The sequence below is a fragment of the Lissotriton helveticus genome, chromosome 5_1 (assembly GCF_964261635.1).
Source record: "Lissotriton helveticus chromosome 5_1, aLisHel1.1, whole genome shotgun sequence".
Classification (NCBI taxonomy): Eukaryota; Metazoa; Chordata; class Amphibia; order Caudata; family Salamandridae; genus Lissotriton; species Lissotriton helveticus.
In genome coordinates this window covers 2,058,719,963-2,058,741,469 of record NC_136065.1, presented here as the reverse complement: position 1 = coordinate 2,058,741,469, position 21,507 = coordinate 2,058,719,963, and positions in this window count along the sequence as shown.

Here is a 21,507-nt window from a genome sequence, read left to right as displayed (position 1 = left end):
GCACAAACTTAGGGACAGATTTACAAGCCCCTCGAGCCACTTTTGCGTCACTTTTAACATGGGAATAGTGTCGCAAAAGTGACGCAAAGGGCTTGTAAATCTGCCCCTTAGTGTTTGTCTTTTGCCCTTTCATAACTATAAAGAGCACTCTCCCTGCTACACTATGGATAGTCGTACGGTACTCCCAAACTCTATCGCCAACCAAATTATCCACATAAATCCTATTGACTAGAGCCAACTGGATTGCTACTTTGACCATCCTACTAGCTCTCCCCATAATACTGTTTTCTTGAGGGTTGTAAAAAGCGGTGCGGATATGACTTATACCACAGAAATGCAAATGCTCCTAAATCCCATTCAATATTAACTGAGTACCATTATCAGTACATTGGGATACCCTTCCTCTTTAAATACTTCATCTAATGTCACAATAGTAGTTTTCATAGTTTTTTCTCTTAAGGACATAACCACTAGCCACTTGAAATGTACATTCACTAGTACCAATGCACATCTCATCTCTCTCCTGAGATGTAGCAACTGACCAATGAAGTCTATACACACTAACTGGGACCCTCACTTCCCTAACATGGGACTTCAAACCTACTAAAAATCATGTTCCACCTTCTTTAAACTCCCTACATTGCTCTACCGATGATGATACATTGCCATCCATTCCTGGCCACCAAAACCCAGCTTTCAATCTCCTTTTAGTCAAAGTTTGGCCTAGAAAGCCATCATGGGCTGAGTCTATGACTTTTCTGTGTAATCCACCAGGAGGTGCAAATTTATCTTCCTTCATGAGCAAATTGTCACCATACACTTTCCCTTCTGCCACCATTTCTAACTAGTACAAGCACTTCATCCAGATCAGCACCATTAGTCATTTCGTTTTTTCCACTCTTCACACTTTACCGCACCTCCACTCCAGTCCAACAACATCATTTACATTAACTATGACACATTCCTTCTCTTTTGCGTGCATAACATCACCATCCATGTCTTCCCAGTCCACTGAGAGCGGAGACAAAGCAGCATCCTCAACATTTCTCCACCCAAGAATGTGTTCCACTTTATAGTGATATTCTTTGAGTTGTGCGGCAAGACTTGCCAACCTTGCCAAATACTTGCCTATTCCTCCAGGTGATTAGATCTTAAAGAGAGGCTTGTGATCAGTGTGAACCAAAACAGGAAGGCCCCAAATTTAAGTCCTAAATTATTCCAATCCCAAACTACTGCTAGTGCTTCACACTCCAATGTTGAGCAATTACTCTCTGTTTGGGTCAAAAACCATGAAGCAAATGCCACTATTTTCTTAGTTTTATCATGCAATGCGATAAAATTGATCCTATACGTGTGTGTATAATTTGTATTATTTGTTAATAGTCTTCTGTTTCATATAAACAAGAACCAAAATCCCAACAGATCAGACATTATGTTTGATGTGGGTAAAACAATGTCGTTGTCACTTTCCCCACACAAAGTTGTTACCTTTCTTTAACAGTATTCTCGGCATTTACATATTGTACTGAAAACTCTCTACAAACTTTACATAATACTCTATGGGCCAGATGTACAACCCTTTTTTGCGGCCGTAAAAGGGAGATCAGCCCGTTTGCCACAGCAAAAACGGTTCCAGGCATGGACAAATACTATTTTGCGAGTCACTGACTCGCAAAATTGCATTTGTGACTCTTGCTATTAGAAAGGGGTGTCCCTTCTTAATAGCGGGTCACCATGCCATGTGCTGTTGTTTTGCAACCATATTTAGTCGCATATTTAGCCGCAAAACACTCGTAGTTTACCACCTACTTCAAGTAGGTCAAAAACCACTCGCAAAAGGTAAGGGGTCCCCAGTTAACCCCTTTTCCTTTATGAGTGTGTTCGTAAATATTTTTTAAGAGCAGGCAATGAGCCCAGGGACATTATCTGCCCTTAAAAAATTAAACTGAAATGTTTCATTTTTCTTTTTTAAATGCATCCCATGTTCCTTGACGGAAAACGGGCTGCATTAAAAAAAACTGCGTTATTGAAAAAGCAGTCACAGACATGGTGGTCTGTTGACCCCAGCAGGCCGCCATCCCTGTGAGTTCTGGCCATTCCCAACGGGGTCGCAAATTGCGCTTGCCTCATGAATATTGATGAGGCATGCAATTTGCGATCCCCATTAGGAATCCCAAACAGTGTCTGAGACACTGTTGTACATTGCATTTAGAGAGTCGCAAATTACGAGTCGCAATTTGACGCAATTTGCGACTCGCTAAATGCAAGCGTCATTCATCTGGCCCTATGAGGCCAAGAAATTACCTGTTTTTTGTCTGTTGAAGATAGCATAAGTCTTATAGCCTTCAACAAATCAGCTCTATGTTTGACTTCTGCATCAGACAAGATATAACCTAAATATTCATCTTTACTCACAAAAGAAATCAGCACTTTTCTTTATGAAGTGTAAGTCCAGCTTCACCTAGCCTATCCAATACTTGCTTTAGCATTAAGTTGTCCCCCTCCACAGTCTAGCCAAATACTAATATATATAGTCTTGAAAGTACTAAATATTTTCAATGCTCTTAAATACATTGGAAATCATTCTTTGGAATACACTTGCAGCCTGTGTGTGAAATGAAAGGTTCCCTCTATTGTTATAGATCCCATATGATGTTTTGAATTTTTATGGAACCAAATCTAAAGGCAGGCACTCTTAAAATCGTGTTTCGAGAAGTATATCCTCCGTTTAAGTAGCAAGACAAGCCAATTAATGTTTGGCAAGGGAAACTGTCAACAACGATGTTCTGGTCACACTGCGCAGGTCTACACACAGCCTCGATTTCTCATTAGCCTTTTCAGAAATAACAACAGGCAAAATACAACTGTGAAACAATTACTGATTCACATATGTGCTTGTGCTGCTGTACTTGTTGTTGTTCCTTATAAAACTGATCAATAAAGTAAAAAAAAATACAGCTTGAGGTTTACAATGGTTCTATAAACCCTTCATTCCACATGCCCTTCAACAGGCCCCTTACCTCACCACACTCAATCAATGGTGTCCTTCTCAACTTGTGCTGAACAGGTATGGCATTTGGTTTTAAACAATTTTATGCACATACCCTTTCCGCTCCAGAATCCCTTCTCGGAAATCTCCCCTTGCACTATTCATGATTTCATTAATGGTAGTCTGGTGTCCAGGGATTAATTGTTATGTGAAGGTCATATTGCGGGGCTCATACAAGAACTGGCAGACCCTCCTCTGCGACATGCACTTTTCTAAGAAGTGCCCTATCTTGAAAGGATAGCTCTGTTGACAAATAAGCTAAAATGTCAATCTTTTCACACTGATAACTTCCAGAGTTGATGCCTGTCCCCATCAATTCCGCCCCTGCCAATTGACAATGGAACAGGTACTATTGTGTACATTGGCCTAGAATCAACAAGCAGATGAGCCCTCCTTCCATTGATGACAAATTCAGCCTTAGATCATGTATCAACTCTTCAGACATGTTCACAAATTGGTACTTCATCAACAGTTCTCACAACCTTTCTAATAACTCATGTACTGATTACAACCTCTGTGGATGAGTTTTACATTTATTCCTAGACATTACTATATTTGTTTCCTCAGCAAACCTATTGTGATGTATTTACTATGGGTACTGTATCGATCCCCCTATTTCTGACCCTTGTCTGGTTAATAATTAACTAGCAGCCATTCAACTGCACAGAAACCCGTTATCTGATTAGCCATACAACGGCACAGAAGCCCGTTATCTGATTAGGTCATAGCGCATGCCATCTCATTAGGCAAGCACTATTTCTCCAGCCCCCTAATAGGCATACGGTGTTCTCAAAACAAATCAAACCTACAGCGACATGGGAAATCCCCGCAGCCATTGTTTTGATTTAGCCGAGAACTTCAGTAAAGAATGTGCGAACGACCAGTTCGTATGACATCCTTATTGACGTATTTATGTCCATCCTTACGTCAATCTCGGCACCTTTCAGGTATAAATAATACCGACATTGCCTTAAGCAAACACACAAGGTGGTGAAAAGATTGGAGCAGCGAGACTTGCCGAGGAGCCCAGCTGACAGCGAAGCCCACAGACGCTGCCCTTCCTTTCTGACGCGCTGAGAGAGAGACGCTGCCTTTTCTCCTGCCGAGAAATCCAGCTCCGGCGCTTCCAGCCGCCCTCGCAGGAAGCTGGGATATCAAGCCCTGAGATAGAGATACCAGCCCTCCAGCCTTCTAAATCCCAGGTACTGAACTGAATAACCCTTTGCAGAGAATTCTTGAAGCAGACCCTTGGCAAAGCAAACTTAACTTAAACTGCTACTTATCTACTCCCGCCCACGTATTAGGCTTAGGTCAGGTACATTGGGGTAGGCGTAGTTAGAAGCACTAGTTGAGTATGATTAGTCAATGTATATATGTATGTATCTATTTTATCCATTTTAAGTATCATATGGCTAAGAAACCATATCAATGCTTTTACAGTATTATTTTATAATTCTGTTATTACTGTATGCACTTTACTTAACTATAAGTATTGCAATAATAGCGATTCATTTCTCTTGCATGAGAAAAGAGACTGATCAATAAATAACATCTTTTATTGAACACGCCCGTCTCTTCCTTTTCTCTACAATCTGGTGAAACTAAGAATGCACTGAACTGACTGAGTAAAATAAGTTGTCTTTTGTTTTCACACGACTCTAGAGATACACTCTTGATTAGGGGAGAGCAAAGTTGTCATGTTCTATGGTTGTCAGAAACTAAATCCCTTCTTGTCTATCAAGGGAGGTGTAGTAAGTTGACACTACACAATGAGGAAGATAAGTGTATTTTATTCGTCATGAATATTCAGGTGTACCCAGCTGGGTCGCATTCAGATTAACAACGTTCCAATGCTGCCTCCAAGCTGACAGCAGAGGGTTAAACCAAAGAACAGGAAACGGGAGGGGGGGGAGTGGATATCGAGGAAAAGGGTCAAGCTAAGTTACAACACATCTTTTCCCCTAAAGGAACAAAATGAGGGAAAGAGTAAAACAAAGGAGGTAAGGTATGAATAGATGACATGTGTCCCGGAAAACAGTAAATGCAACAATTACGGTATCTAAGGAAAAGAACAGGAAAAGCTAATGCAGGATGGACAGGATCACCGCATGCTATACTGATGGTGCCATGCAGGAACATATTTTTTTCTTTGGCTCTCCCTGCGGTGCCCCATCTCCCTTGCTCTGTCGCTTAATCCTGCCCTGTCTTCCCTTAACCGGTTTCCTTCTGTTGTAGTAGGAACCACTCTATCCTGACTCCATACCCTCCCATCCTGCATAACTACCACATTGCTCTTGACTTCTCTTATCCTCCCTGGAGTGTAAAACCTGTCTTCACTTTTCCCCATTCTGTCAGGCTTCCTGATGTACACCATTTGTCCACTACTTAGTTTCTTTTCTCTCGCTCCCCATTTCTTGTCATACCACTCTTTATATTTGTCTTGCTTGTCTTCAATTCTCTTCTTCACTTCTCCAGAGTCTATTTCTAGACGACCTCCTCTCTCCATCCACTGTGGGGACAGCTTGGATCCTGCTTTCCTCCCTCTCATTAGTTCGAAGGGTGTATGCCCTGTTGTAGAATTAGGGGTGGTATGGTAAGCCCACAAAGTTTCCACAATCGCATCTTCAATATTTTTCCCTGATTTTCCTGCCAACTTGATGCTTTCTTTTAGTAGCCGATTCGCCCTTTCCACTTTGCCATTGGCCTTTGGGCAGTACAACGGTGTGCGGACGTGGGAAATGGAACAGTCTTTCAAGAATTCAGTCATTTCTTCCGAAACCAGCTGGACCCCGTTGTCTGTTATTATTGTAGCGGGAAACCCCTCTCTCGTGAACACCTCTTTCAAGAAACTTATCAAAGCTTTGGTGTTGATGTTAGCCACGAATTTATGAGAGATCCAGTTGGTATAATAGTCTATCAGCACCAATAGATACATCTCCTGTGATCCTCTTCCATGAATTGGTCCTGTGATATCAAATCCAAGCTTACACCATGGCGCTTCTGGAACCTCAACTGGAATTAGTGGAGCGTGCTAGGTGATTTTTGACTTGTCGCTGATGCTGCAAGCATAACAGTCACGAACTTTCTCTTCCATTTCACGGTCCATCTCTGGGAACCAATAATCCGCTCTTAATCTATTCTTGCACAAGCTTCTGCCCAGATGGCCTTCATGTGCTAAGTTGATGATTTGCTGCCTCACTCCCTCAGGAGGCACAAGTTTCCCTGACTTCATGACATTGTTAGCATCAATAGAGAGATCCTCTCTTACATTCCAAAATGGTTGGATTTCTCTTTCCAGCTCCTTGCAATTCTTCGGCCATCCCTTGACAATGTATTCCTTGACTTTCTTCAGAGTCTCATCTTTTCTTAAGTTCTCTTCCCACTCTTCCTTCATCACAGCCGTTACACCTATCTCCAAGATTTCATCTTGCACACACTCTTCAGCTGCTTCCTCGGAGACAGGAGCCCTTGAGAGGAAGTCCGCCACTCTGTTAAGTTGTCCAGGAATGTAAACTGCTCGAAAATTATACCCCTGTAAGCCCAAGACCCACTTGGCTATGCGTGGGGTCATATCCTCCATATTCTTCTTGCTGAATAGTGGGATCAATGGCTTGTGGTCCGTGTGTACCTCAAATGGTACTCCCCACACGTAGAACTTGAAGTGTTTGATGGCCCAGTACACTGCCAGAGCCTCCTTTTCCACTGTAGAATAATTCGCTTCTGGGGAAGTAAGTGTCCTAGATGCAAAAGCTATCACCTTGAGTTGTTTTTCCATCTTCTGTGATAATGTTGCTCCTATTCCCTTGTTGCTTGCATCTGTGGTTATTACTATTTCTTTTTCTTGATCAAATTTGCCAATGAAAGGGGCCTGAATTATGGCATACTTTATGTCTTTAAAAGCCTCTTCCTGCCTTTCACCCCACACAAACTTGCTGTCTTTCTTCACCAATTCTCTCATGGCATGCGTTCTGATTGCAAAGTCTTTAATGAACTTAGCCATGTATTCTGCCAGACCAAGGAATGACGACAATTCCTCCTTGTTGGAGGGCGTTGGTGCATCTCTGACCGCATTAACCAAATCACATTTAGGTTTAATTCCCTCTTCGGAGATGGTATGTCCCAAGTAATTCACGGAGCTCACACCTAATTTGCATTTGCTCAGCCTGGTGGTGAATCCTACTTCTCTAAGCTTCCTTAACACTCCTTTCAAGTTCTCACTGTGTTCTTCCTCGCTTGAGCCATAGGTGAGAATGTCATCTTGGAAGCACATGGTTTTTCTGCATTCCCTTAGTACGTGCTGCATTACCCTTTGGAAGCCTGCTGCCGCTGACGCCAAGCCAAAAGGCATCCTTAAAAATTTGAAATTGCCAAAAGGTGTAGTAAACGCTGTCAAGGACTGTGAATCTGGATGTAGCTCTATCTGATAATAGGCTGAGGATAAATCCAGCACACTAAAATACCTCGCCCCCTGTATGGTGGTTAACATCTCTCCAATTCTTGGGAGGGGGTACCGGTCTACAAGAATGTTTGCATTCAAGTCTCTCAGGTCCACACATAACCTGATGTTCTTACCACCGTCCTTGGTCGTGATCACGACTGGAGCCAACCATGAAGATGTCTCTATTTCTTTGATCACTCCTTGACCTACTAGTTTGTCCAACTCGGCTTTCAATGGTTCTTTCATGCGTAGGGGTATGGAACGTGTTTTGTGTATCACAGGCCTTGCCCCCTCCTTCAGTGTAATCCTGTGCATATAGTTCTTTAACACCCCTAACTTCTCACTAAATACTTCCTCAAACTCCTGGATAACCTCATCGGCAACAGTAGAGGGTTCCACCAAGAGTACCTGTTCCTTGTTGTTGGGATCCAATTTGATACCAAGATCCTTCTGGTGCTTCCAACCCAACAGATTAGAACCCCTCCTGGCTACATACACTGTCCCCACTGTGTGCCTATCTTTAAAAGTTATTTTCATTTTTGTCATTCCCTCTAGCGGTATGCGCTCCTTGTAATATCCTACAGGATTTATATCTGCTCTCTCCAAAACTACCCCTTGTCCCGCAAACTTCTCCTCAAACTCCTTCTTATCTATGAGTGTGTATCGGGAACATGAATCAGCAAAAACTTCAAATTTTTTCCCATCCAAGGTAATCTCACATTTTGGATGTTCATTACATTCACTCTCCTCCTCATCCCCCACCTGGAAAATAAACGTTTTCTCCTTAGCATCCTCAATTTCAACATTTTCCACCATGTGTATTTTCTGGTTTACATTTTTACACACCTTCGAAAAATGTCCTCTTTTGTTGCATTTCCTACATAGGGTGTCCCTGGCAGGACACTTCCAGCTGTTAGCCAGATGATTGGGGCTACCCCATTTGTAACATAACCATCCCTGTGGGTTATTGCGCTGACCAGACTTAATTTTCTCTCCCACCTTGCAAATTGTCTCCCCCTCTTGTGCCCCTTTACTCTCATTCCTTTCCCTTGAAACCCCATCATGTATCCTCATCTCTTTCATACACCTGGCTGTATGCTCCAACCCCTTAGCTATGCTCAAAGCCTCTTCCAGGTCAGGGTTTCTTGTAAGAAGCTCCTCTTGAATCCTTGAATCATTCGTGCACCTCACAATCTGGTCCCTTACCATAGAGTCTGTCAATGCCCCAAAATCACATGTAGCTGCTAATCCCTTAAGAACAGCTACATAGTTTGTGACTTTCTCATCTTTCTTCTGGACCCTTTTATAGAACTTATGCCTTTCCAGCACTACATTGAGCTTCATTTTAAAATGTTCTTCTAATTTTATCAAGGTATAATCATAAACATTCACCCCTTCAACCTCTTCTTGTTCGTCATCTACTAGCCTTCCTGAAATGTCTTCAAACACTTTTCTTCCTTGTATTCCCAAATTGTGTAACAATATGTGTTGTTTCCTTACATTGTTATAATTAGCTCCCCCTATTGCTATGAGATACGACTTGAAAATCCCCACCCATCTCTTCCAAGGTATTTCCGGCTCTCCTAGCTCATTTAGAAAAGGTGGGGGCTGGCTCATACCTGCACCTGCCATGGCCATACAGTAGAGGGCTAAATGTGCCTGCTTTCAAACAAACTGTCAATGATCTCAAATTTGAGGAAGTAAATGTAATAAAAAAAAAATATATATATATATGTTTCACCCAAATAAATGAATAGGTACACACATGCATATGCTAGACACTGGAAGAAAAACGATGTAATGCCCCCCAGGATTAAATGAACCAGTACTTTACCCTGAAACTATCACTAACACCAGGCTTAAATAATCCCTCAAGTCCCCTTTCTGTTTCATTGGTTTTAGTCAGAAAAGGAAATGGGCGGGAACATCCTGAGGTGGGCGCCGTCGCTTTCCTTCTGCCTCACCGTGATAGAAAGCGCGAGCGCCGATCACTGATCTCCCTCACCAATCCGACGTGGAAAACTTGAAGAGAATTACAAACGTTCCGCCAGCAATCAGCCTGGGACTGAGGAAAGAAGGCACAGGCTCAGAATTGTCTCGCTTCACCAATTCGCTGCCTCTCTCAAAATCGCGGCTTCTCTCCACCTCGGGGCTCGACTGAGACGGCGTCTCATAAAACACTCCCACAACCAACACAGAGTCAATATGGGACACGAACCTCTTGCGCGGCCAGGAAACAGTGGAAAGTAGATGTCCACACGCCTTAAACTGCCTTGAACGCCTCGGCTGGAATCAGACACTTTGCTCCATGCGATCCAACAAAACGTCACTCGGCTCCTTTCAACATGCCTTAAACATGTAATCGAACCTTCGATTATGTAGTCGTGACCTTCCTGACTGCTCCGCCGCCAATCACTGGGATCACAGCAACCGTCCCGAAAAAACTGGATTCCTCCCCTTAAATCAATTAAGCTTCTGCTTCCGATCAAAAGAAAAACAGCTGAGGAGGCTCACGGGGAAAGCGCAAGGCAGAGGTTCACGAGATCAGGTAAGAGAAATTATCTTCGATATTCTTTTTCGCTTCACCCAGCAAAATTCACTCCAGGGGGGGTACACCACGCTGACCCTGGCTCAGCACCTTGACCCTCGTCGCCATAAAGTGTAGTAAGTTGACACTACACAATGAGGAAGATAAGTGTATTTTATTCGTCATGAATATTCAGGTGTACCCAGCTGGGTCGCATTCAGATTAACAACGTTCCAATGCTGCCTCCAAGCTGACAGCAGAGGGTTAAACCAAAGAACAGGAAACGGGAGGGGGGGGAGTGGATATCGAGGAAAAGGGTCAAGCTAAGTTACAACAGGAGGTTAAACTCCTCCTTGTCTATTCGAGAAAGTTTCTAGTGAACTCTGAGCTAGCTGGCAAACACTAAACTTTAAGTCTAATATCGTCAGTAGAAGACCTAGTTAACCTCTGTCCTACGTCTATACTATTGAAGATATTATTCCAATGCGCAGAGCCTATTGGGATAATAGGAACTACACTACATGGCGCCCAACTGTTTGGATAGGCGATAAATCTAACGTAAGACATTAGAGTAACTCAGTCGTGCTTTTTCACACAGACCCCTTTTCCCCATAATACTCCAAAGACGTCTGGAGTGGGTGAAAGGTTAAATCCGCCAAACTTAGTAGGAGGAGACTCCTATGTATGGTTCTTGGTTTATTCTTGGTTTATTCAACGTTGAAGGATACACTGTTCCAAAATTTGTGCATCTAATCTTTGTTTCCATAGAAACCTGATCTGCAAATAAACAAAATAACTTTCTTGACAGTAGAATGTCAGAAGCTGAAGAAGAAAGGGAGACAGCTAGAATAGCAGCTCAACTCCTAGCGGCTGACAATAGTCTCCTACAGCAAGACCCGGATGCAAAACTCATCCCGGTCAACATAAGGAAACTTTAAAACTTATAGAAAATGGACTGACACCAAGAGGTGGTACAGTCATATTCGTAATTGAGGCACACGAATACCGGCAGACAGAGGTATTCAATTCATGGATAAACTTTCCAGCAGCAAACGCTGTAACAAAGGACTTCCACTATTACAAAATAGAGGAACCTCCTAATGAGTACACTCCTTTCGAGGAAGTGGAAATACCACTCAAATACCAAGAGCACCTGCTCTGGTTTAATGGCGCCCTAAAACATAATAATCACATCACCAGGCTCGCTCCACTAGGTAGACCAGGAGCAACGTGGCCGGTCCTAGCCGGATACACACCACATCCAGACATTGAAGAAATGTCTGCACCAGATCTTTTAGCACAGCTAAAACAACTAATTAAAATACATAGACAATTAGTCCAATATGTAATGCGGACCTCAACAGTCCAACCATCGATTAAAATTCCACAGCTGATCCCTCATCAGGGGAACACAAATAAAATTACACCACAGAACATACAGTCCTGTCTAGGTAAAGTACCCGCAAAACGGGAACAAATTCCATTCTGGTTAGCACAAAAAATCACTCAAATAGAGGCAGTGTTCCCTGATACCACCTCTGTTGAGAAACACAGGATCTGTCTTCCAATGGGAATCGCACCACATGTGGAGGACTGTGACACTTGGGGTACAGTCTTTGCTTCCATTTACACAAAAACACATGGTGTTCCATCCATGTCAGTAATACCAGATGTGCTAAAACAAATTCAAGATGAATACGGTCCAGAACCTGCTTTAACTCTTGGTATGAAACTACTAAAAGACTTCAAGCAGGTCTCGGCAATATTATTAGCCAATATAAAGGGAGAAGCAGCAAATGTGGCGATCCGCCAGAGGTTGAAAGAGACAGATATAGCAGACCAACCATTTGAAATTGCCAGAATCATAGAAAAATCCTATGAAGAACTAGGAAGAGGTAGTTTGGGTGGAAAACCGGTGAAACCCCAACTTATTGAAAGTCCTGAAAAGATGTTTATTAAAAATAATCTAAACAATCAAAAGAAGAGCTGGGATGGAAAAAAACAATCCACTCCCAAAGAAAAAAGATTCCAGTCCAGAGGAAGGTCTCCTCGGCGGAGAGAAAGATCTCCGGACCAAGGACACAAGTCTCCCCAGAGGGAGCCCTCTGAGAAAAAATACAACCTTAGAAATAGGGATAATCTGAAAAAACCTGATAGATATCAAGATATTGATACACGTCCCTCTCAATCTTTTCAGACTTCCTTGCAGAAATCGGAAAGAAGAGGACGGTCAGAACACAGGGAAGAGCACGTCAAGTCCAAAGACAAGGAACCTGCTCATCAAAATAAAAAATTACAGTTTCCAAAAAAGAAGGTAGCCAGTATTAAAGTAATCAACGATGCCGAGAATACTGAGGACACAGCTGAAAAACGGAGAATGGGCTCAGACAATGCTAGACAGCGCAGCAGAAGTGAGCATAGCTCGCAAGATCCTTATGAATCATCTGGAGACAGTGGACATGAATGAATACATTCAGGTGGAAACTGCAGATACCAGAGTTAGCAAACCTCATAAAATATATGAAATAACATTGCGTATAGAGAGGGATAAGACTAGGAAAATAAGGGGTCTCTTTTGGGATAATCTCTCCAAGGGCTATGATATCCTTCTAGCTGAAAGAGACTGGCCACCAGAGTTTGTCAGGGAGTGCCCTCATGGCGAAGAAATAATTATGCCTGCCTTCTCAAATCATATTCCAATTCATAAAAAATATACACTTGCAAGAAAGTGGGCAGTAGCCCAAGCTCCTGCATTATATAAAAACCATGTGGGATGGGATGAGGACTCTCCTCCTCACAAAATCCAGTTAAAATCACAACCTACTGCACAGAGGCAGCACCCAATTAATCAAGAAGCTAAAAAACGGGTAAAAGAGATCCTAGATCAACTTGAATACCAGGGGGTGATTGAAACTTGCACCTCACAAATGAATAATCCTTTGTTTCCTGTCTCCAAACCAGACAATTCATATCGTCTTGTTTTGGACTACAGACACCTTAACTCATGTTGCAAAACTTTTGCAGTACAAAACTCACATAGTGCTGCACTAATGAATAACATAGTGCGCAAAAAATACAAAACAACATTAGACATCTCTAATGGATTCTTCTGTCAAAATATAGCACCAGAGAGCAGATATTTGACCGCGTTCTCAATAAATGGCGCGCAAAAAAAATTCTGTTGTTTGCCCCAGGGGTTCAAGAACAGCCCAGGATTATTCTCAGCAAGAGTAAGAGAGTTACTACAAATATATGATGATGAGGCATTATCTTATGTCGATGACATCTATCTAACAGATGATGACTTGGATACTCACTTGAAGAGAGTGAACACCATAATACTTGGGTTCGCAGCAGAGGGTTACAAATTCAACTTTAAAAAGTCAAGAATTGCCCATCTAACTGTCCTGTTTTTAGGATATGAACTATCAAGTGAAGGCAAAAGCCTGGCTGACAATTTCCTAGAGAAATGTGCTGTAATCCAAGCACCTAGAACACTAAAAAACTTACAATCAATTCTAGGTTTCCTAAATTTCGGAAGAACTTACATTATAAATTATGCAGAGAGAGTTAAACCTCTCTATGATCTTATAAAACCAGATTTTAAAAGAATCAATTGGACTCAAAAACACACAGAAATTTTGAGATCTTTACAAACAGATATGTTAGTTAAAACAAAATTACAAACACGTGACAACACACGCAACCTTGTGATTCGAGTCATCCCAGGAAGATGCGGATTCACATATCTGACCTCTAATGAAGGAGAGAAGGTACCAACTGCATACAAATCACATTTGTACACAGAAGCTGAAAAAAGGTTCAGCATTAAGGAAAACATTGTTCATGCGGTTCAAACAGCTGTAGCAAAAGAAAAATACCAAGCCGACGGTAGACAGGTTACAGTCAGAACAGCAGAATCAGCTTTTGAGGCATTAACAACACCATGTAATTTACCGACAACTGCACTGAATCCAGAATGGATACAATGGGTAAATTCTGTTGCTACAGACAAAGTAAAATACTATTTTGACCCGGAAATGAAAGAATTAAAATATCTAGAATATGAGAGAGAATACCCTCTGCCAATCGACATTCTGCCTTTACGACAGTATGCCTGTGTAATATATACAGACGGTCATGCTCAACCCTCAGTTTGGGGAGAGCTGGCTTACAACGCCACATGCGAAATTGTAAAAGACGTGTGGCGCGGAGGTAAATTAAGACCTCTACTTACAAAAACACACTCAGTGGAAAATAATTCAGAACAACAAACTGAAATAATAGCGTTAAAAATGGCGCTAGATAATGCCGATCGCGAATTCCCGACACTTATAGTGTGCGATTCGTATTACTGCGTCAAATCATACAATAACGATTTACAGAAATGGATTCAAAATGGTTACAAAGATGACACAGGTGCAACAATAAAGCAAAAAGTGCTTTGGGAACAAGTAGTTCTTTTACAGAAAGAACTACCAAAAACTCACGTGATACATTCACTGAGTCATCAGCGTGATGGCGTTCACGTTGCAGGGAATTCATTGGCTGAGACAGCCACAGCGGTAGCAACTAAATCGGCTTCCGTAGCTACAAAGAAGCGTGCAGTAAAATACATTGACGGTGAAACTGTGCTGGCAGTAAAAACGTCATCAAAAGGCGACTGCTCAGCGCTACCGATCAATTACCCACTCAATTATACATACATAATCGATGCAAACTCAGTCCCTTTTGCTCGAATCCCTGGAGTGGGGGATAGAGTAATTCCAAACACGGACAGGAGAGGCTTGTTAATAGCAGACGCACATATGGGTGAGGGTCTCAGACACCTTAAGCTAAAAGATTCTCTGGAAGAATTACAATCAGTGTACTGGTGGCCAGGCATGAGCCTGCATCATCACATTTTTGTAAAAAACTGCCCAGACTGCAATAGAGATCGCAGTGGCGAGAGAAACGGTTTAATACCATGACGTTTCACTCCAGAATGTATCAAATCAACAAAAAGAATAAAAACCCAGTATGAATAATGCGTCACATTAACATGTAAAGACTATTTTCACTTATAATGTAGACCCCAACTTTCGGCTGACGTCGGAACTGTTATACAAAGATTTGCGAGTCTATAATGGCATATACGCTAGAAGCATGTTACGTTCTGACCAAAATCTTTCCTTTAGCTCTAAAACAGCTTATGGGGGGTGCCTGGCCAGAATGAACATTGAAAAAAAAAAAAACATGAAACAACAACAGCGGGACTCTTCTCACTTCCTTCCTGAGGGAAACGGGATGGTGTAAAGAAAAAACCAAGGCATAAAGCAATATATAACAGCAAAGATATTAGGTTCAGGAGTTGGGTGGGTCAAACATTTAATAAGTGTCCAACGTAGTCTAAATAACCTGCCAAGAAATTCTCTGAAAGGACTCAGTCCGTACGAACTATTGTTTGGGACTAGAATGTTAATCCAGGACTTAGATAGTCAGACTTCAGTGGTTAAAGAAAAATGCTTTGATATCAAAGATCGCTTGGCTATTTTACAGGACTTAAATGAAACAAGAAAAGACCTGAGCAACATAAAGTTGAAACAGCAGCCAACAACCACTGAAGAAAAACCACCTGTCCCAGCAAGGCCTGTCTGGATTCCAAAAGTCGGGGATCTGGTCAGAGGGACAAGATCAGTAGTACTACCGCCCCTTGTTGGTAAAAAGGAGAACCGAGTCATATCCATCGACCTGGTTAAACCACAATCATGTGGCCGATAACAAATAGTAGGCCAAGTGGACACCCAAGAAGTAGCAGAACACCAAAGTTTTCTACATCCACAGAGGTTCAAACTGAAAGACTGATCACATTTGAACAATCTACAGTGAAACAACAAGGACTACGCAACAAAGCAATGGAACTTAAACCTCTTAAAACCCAAATCAAAGCTTTTCATCAAGAAACACCGACCTACGATGACGTAACTACAGACCTTTCTAATGAAACAAAGCAACATCCAAAAGCAAAAAGTAATCCAGAAGCAATTGGAACAATTGACAGAACGGCATCCGGCTACTTCATCAACTTCGATGATTTTTCTGAAGATCCAAGTGAAACAGAAGTACAGCCATCAACAAAAACTTTTAAAGACAAAGCAAAGGAACTTTTTCATCAACTAAAGGGAACCTATCTGACTTCTCCATGGATTGAAATTTGGGTGACATTAGGTGCATTTATCCTCATACTTTGGCTCATCATGGTACTATGCTTGGGACATTTCATTGAGGGAAAATATGCTAAAATGGACACAGCAAGCCAGAAAATCAACTTGGTCCTTAAACCACACACATCTTCACACGTCAAGAAAAGAGAACTTTCTTCAGTGAACTTCACAGCCAATCCTATACCAGGCGGTGTAGCATGGGACAATACTGATTATGAAATCTATGGCCCGGTTGAAATCCTGAAGTATCCACATCAATTTAAGATCTCGTTAAGTGACTTTGTAAAACCAAGCACATTTGCTGATGATTGGGACTTTGAAAGTATTAATGATATGATGTCTGACCTAGTAATGTCTGCTAAATTTACAGAACATGATTATTTGCAGGGTTCGTCTAATTATGATCAAATGTTCTGCTACAACCACTATGGTAACCATTATCTCCATAAATCTGCACAACCTAGAAATATTTAAAATTATAACCAATGGGAACATTGTGCTACTCCTCCAAAGGGTAGTTCTAAAACATTTTATGATAAATATTCATATTTTTCAGGGTTTAACACAAGTAGTGCAGAAACATTTTATTTCAAATTGTCGAATAAGACAGGTATGAAGACCATGCCTACAAACACGAAATTGATATATTCAGATTCATTTTTTGAGCAAATGAATACATTTGGTTTTGATTTCTGGAACAATAACATTGAAACAAAAACTGTTTGGGGTACAAACGATTGGCAAGTACAAGGTATAGAATCATTGTTCAGAGCCTGCATGATCCCAGAACAAATTATATTTTTGAATGACACTATTCAACAAACGACCTGTCTTGGCTTAGCCAAAATCAAAGACTTAAACAAACCGTCTATTCCGAAGCCAACAACGAACAGTAATAGCTCTATAGATGTTGAGATAGACGTGAACCATATTTTAAACCAAAACAGAACACATCCTGATTGGAAACAATGGTTGATCTGGCCCACTGATACAAATAACTGTCAAGACAGATTCCTGAACAAAATACAGGGGTTCAAATTGACCAGGCCAGACCCTAGATATTCCCAAAGACAACATCCAGGGATAGTAACTACTTACAGTGTGGGCAAGCTCTGCCTTCAATGGCTACAAACATCCACACTGGCAGAAATTAAGCAACACCTAACTTTACTTCAAGAGGGTGCTGACTTGCGCGATTTCATTATGGGACCACGCAAACAGCGTCAAAAACGTTTCATAGCGGCCTCTATATATGCAGCTTACAATGAAGCCTGGAAAGTAACTCAAATTGAGACAGCAGAAAAAATACGGGAAATTGACCGTATTAATTTGGAAAAATCACTTTCTGTTGTGGACAATGGGTTAATGACTCTGTCCTCCAGAATATATTCACTGGACAGTATTGTGTCTTCAGCAAACGATATAATATCGCAAGACTTACTGATGTTACAACACGGTCAGTCCCAATTGCGTTCTATTGTACAACTTGGCTGGACGTTACAAAGTCTGCGTTCAGGCTATGTGCCTTGGCGTTTAATCAACACAACGTCACTATTTAATATCTTTAACCTTACTGATAAACAAATCAGTTTGGCACAGAAGGGTGCTGACTATACAATTCTGAGCATTGAAAAACTTGAGAGATTACCATTGACAATATTAGAACGACCTGTCATTGAATGGATAATACATGGGATAATAAATATTCCGATAACAACTTTCCAGTTTCAATACTGCCAAAAATATATACAGGCAGGCCAGTATGAAAGGTTGGGTAAAGGGTACATTAAGTCAACATGGAACCTGCCCTATACACACACATGTGTTAGTAATAAAGGCCAGAATGTGTTTCTTAGTGGCAATAATTGTGCAAGGTCACTAAGCGGTACACTTCTGTGTCAGGGTATTAATTTGCATGGGGCCTGTGAAGGGACTACAAATAACCTTTCATGTCACCAGCTAGGCACACCTGCAACACAAATAGAACCATTCTTTAGGAGACTCTCGAACGGGAGTTACATTCTAATTGTAGATCGCAGATGTTGCAGTCTGCTGCCCGGAAAACCTTATCTCATAACCGTGACTACGAAGGTCATGTGCTGTGAACGAGTATTGTTCCCAAACGATGCTCGAGACAGGGAGGCAAGGTTATGGCCCAGTTTGAAAATTTCTTCTATTCGAATTGATACTTTAAGCAGAATGAAGACTGTGCTCCTACAGACGCCAACCCGGTTAACGTCATCAAAAGAAACGTATGATCTTCAAGTTGCAAGGACAACTGCAGAGATTCATTCACTGTTATCAACCAATTCCCCCATACATTTCGCAGAAATACTGAGCGAAATCTTAAATATTTCTGATACAAGTGGAATCTCGAGTGTATTTAAGACAGTGTTTTCGGGAGCTTTAACCCCATTCAAAGCCATCCTGGGTATTTTTCCTGATTTTGTCCATTCCATCTTTGGCGGACTTCCTCTCCTTTTGGGACTAGTGGCAGGCATCCTATTTTTTTTTTTTTTTTTTAAAACCTTTATTGAAATCAAAAGGAGAGACAAGTCGAGGCCTACAACCAAACCGGCCGGCCGCAATGTGCAAAGCAAGCAGAGGTCCCAATGCGAATAGTACAGAATCAATCAGCACAAAGCAGAGGTAATATAATCGTAAGGGGGGGAAAAAAACATAGGAACCAAAGGGCCAAGACACAGAAGCAAAAGGAGGTTAATTTTATAATATGGGGAAAAGGCGTATGACAGGCTGACTTACAATATATAAACAACCGATAACCCATAACCAACTTCAGCGTCAATAGGGGGGTAAGGGGCCGCATTATAGGGGAGACAACACCATGCACACAAGCAAGTCAGGATATGTGAAACATAGCCGGCCCCTGAGCATCATCATCGTCACCTGCCCCCCACCCAAAACACAACCAAGCCAGAACAGAGGGATCGGGGAGGCAGCACAGCAAAACCAGCCCGTCATAATAACCTCTAGGAATAAGGAAGGGAGAGGGGAGGGGACGAGGAAAAAGGGGGGGAAGAGGGAGGGAAGGAGGGGGAAGGGAGGACAAGGTGAAACAATGAAAAAGGGAAAGGAAATATAAAAACGAAAGGAAGAAGACACGTCGACACAGGCCTCCCGCGGCGGGAATACAGGAGACAACAGGAGTATCAGCACAAGTGAGGGTATGGCAGTCGAGAAGAAAAGCAGCCTAACCATAGAAGGAGTATTAACGACGCCACACACCCCACTCCAAACACACCACAGGAGGCTGAGACAGACGCGGCCTCACGAAAAAGAGATACAAAAGGGCCATAGAACCAGAAAACAAACAACAAATAGAACCCAACCCACCCATCCCACCCTGCACCCCTGCAGAAGGCTATGGCCTACCCTTCCGACAGCGTGCCTGTCGCCCTAAACCAGAACCCGAAATATAGCGAGAAGGAAGAAGGAAAAACGAGACAAAAAGGGGAACAGAAGCGGAAAAAGAAAACACGAGGGAGGAGCATAATAACAGTAATCAAAACGGTTGGCTGCCGCCCTCCGCCCAACCAAACAATCACAGCCAAAAGCAGACCAGAACGACACGTCATCCAGCGCCACAAAACGTACAGAGAAAGGGACCTCCCACCCCTCCACGGGTAGAAACAAAGGCGCCACTAAGTCGCATACCAGGAATCGACCAGGAGACGAGCATATCACCCCAACCCTCTCGAGCCACAGAGTCCATCCACCATATGTCAATATAAAACAAAATACTAAATACGAGACCAGTATATAATCGAGAAAATGGTGACCAGTATAGCGACATGGGGGGTAGATCGGTCCGCAAGGGGGCAGAAGTCCAAACAGAGAGCTGAGATGTATCAGCAATCGCAGCACGGAGAAAGAAAAACAGGAGTTCAGTTTCGCCGCTGGGGCGGGTAAGGGGGTCTCTGTGACAAACAAAGGCAAAGTCATCGGAGCAGGCACAGGAGGTAGCCCATCGATAGTTCCAGGCAAACCGTACTAACATACAAGTCACAAGGCACGAAGTCGACATATTGCGCAATCAGAGAAATCAGCACGCCGCACAGCCATCTCGGTCAGCAACGAAGAAACCGCCAGTCTGTGGTAGGAAACGTTAATCCCTGTCCCGTTTTATCTTGTCCAACACTGCTTACCAAAGCGACCCAGGAGGGCGTGAACAGCAGTCCAAAGGCGGCAATTCGAGTGAACCACTCAACCGTAACATATACACTCAGATCAAGCGATCCCAGGCCGGGCCAAAAGCACACCATCCTCATGATATAGAGCGGAGCTGAGCCAGGAAGAGAAGACTCAGCGTCCGACCACTTCCGGAGCTGCCCCCGGGTAACGGGGAGCAGGGCGCGGGGAGAATCCACCCGTTGAGATTGCAATCCGAGATTTTCACGTCGTCTCGGGCAAACACCATCCACAGCAAAAGTCCTCTCGGGGCTCGGAGTCTCATAGTCAGCATTGTCGCACAGGGCAGCCATCTTGTCGCAGACAGACGTGGGGCAAGGAAGGTCGCTGTGCACCCGCGAATCAGCCAAACTCGAACTTCCCAGGGCACACAGAATATCATCCACCTTGCTGGTCAGGGCTCGAACAGAGTATACCATATCGTGACGAAGGGAGACAACAGCCGTCAGTAGATCGCCATATCCCTGGTCGCGTCCACGCTTCCCTTCGAAAATGTCCCTCTGTTCCACACGTCCACGACCACATTGCAGCCCAGACTCCTCAAAGCCGCATTCCATTGTCACCCTCAGCGGTCTGTGGCATAGACACTCCGAGCCCAGCGGGGCATCAAATCACTGTATAGGGAAGGAGCAGCAAACAAAACCCATATGGTGCCATAGGTAGTGTCCTGTAGTGAAGCCGCCCTGTCCGACGTGCAAGAGGTGGAAAATTCGGGAACCTCCCGCCGATAGCGGGACAATGCGCAAGCAGTGTCGTGGCAGCCAACAATCCGGGCACCTGCAATCGTACGATTCCCCCAATAAACCGCCGGGTACGCTTTGCTCCGTAGCTGCAGTCCGACAGGGCGCACGTTTCAAAATTCTGCCGTTTCCCGGTAGAAATGATCCGACCGGCTCCCCACAGTTACTGGTGCCCGGTGTTGTTCACTTGGCAACCGGCCTCGTCACCCACTCGAGGTCCCGGTCACAGGGCCACTGCGGGCCGCAAACTGCGGTCGGACGTTTCACCCGCTTGCGAGGAAGCGCAAGCCTCAGGATTTCGCCATGGGTCATCGGAACCCATCTGCTTCCGCAACGTGCCG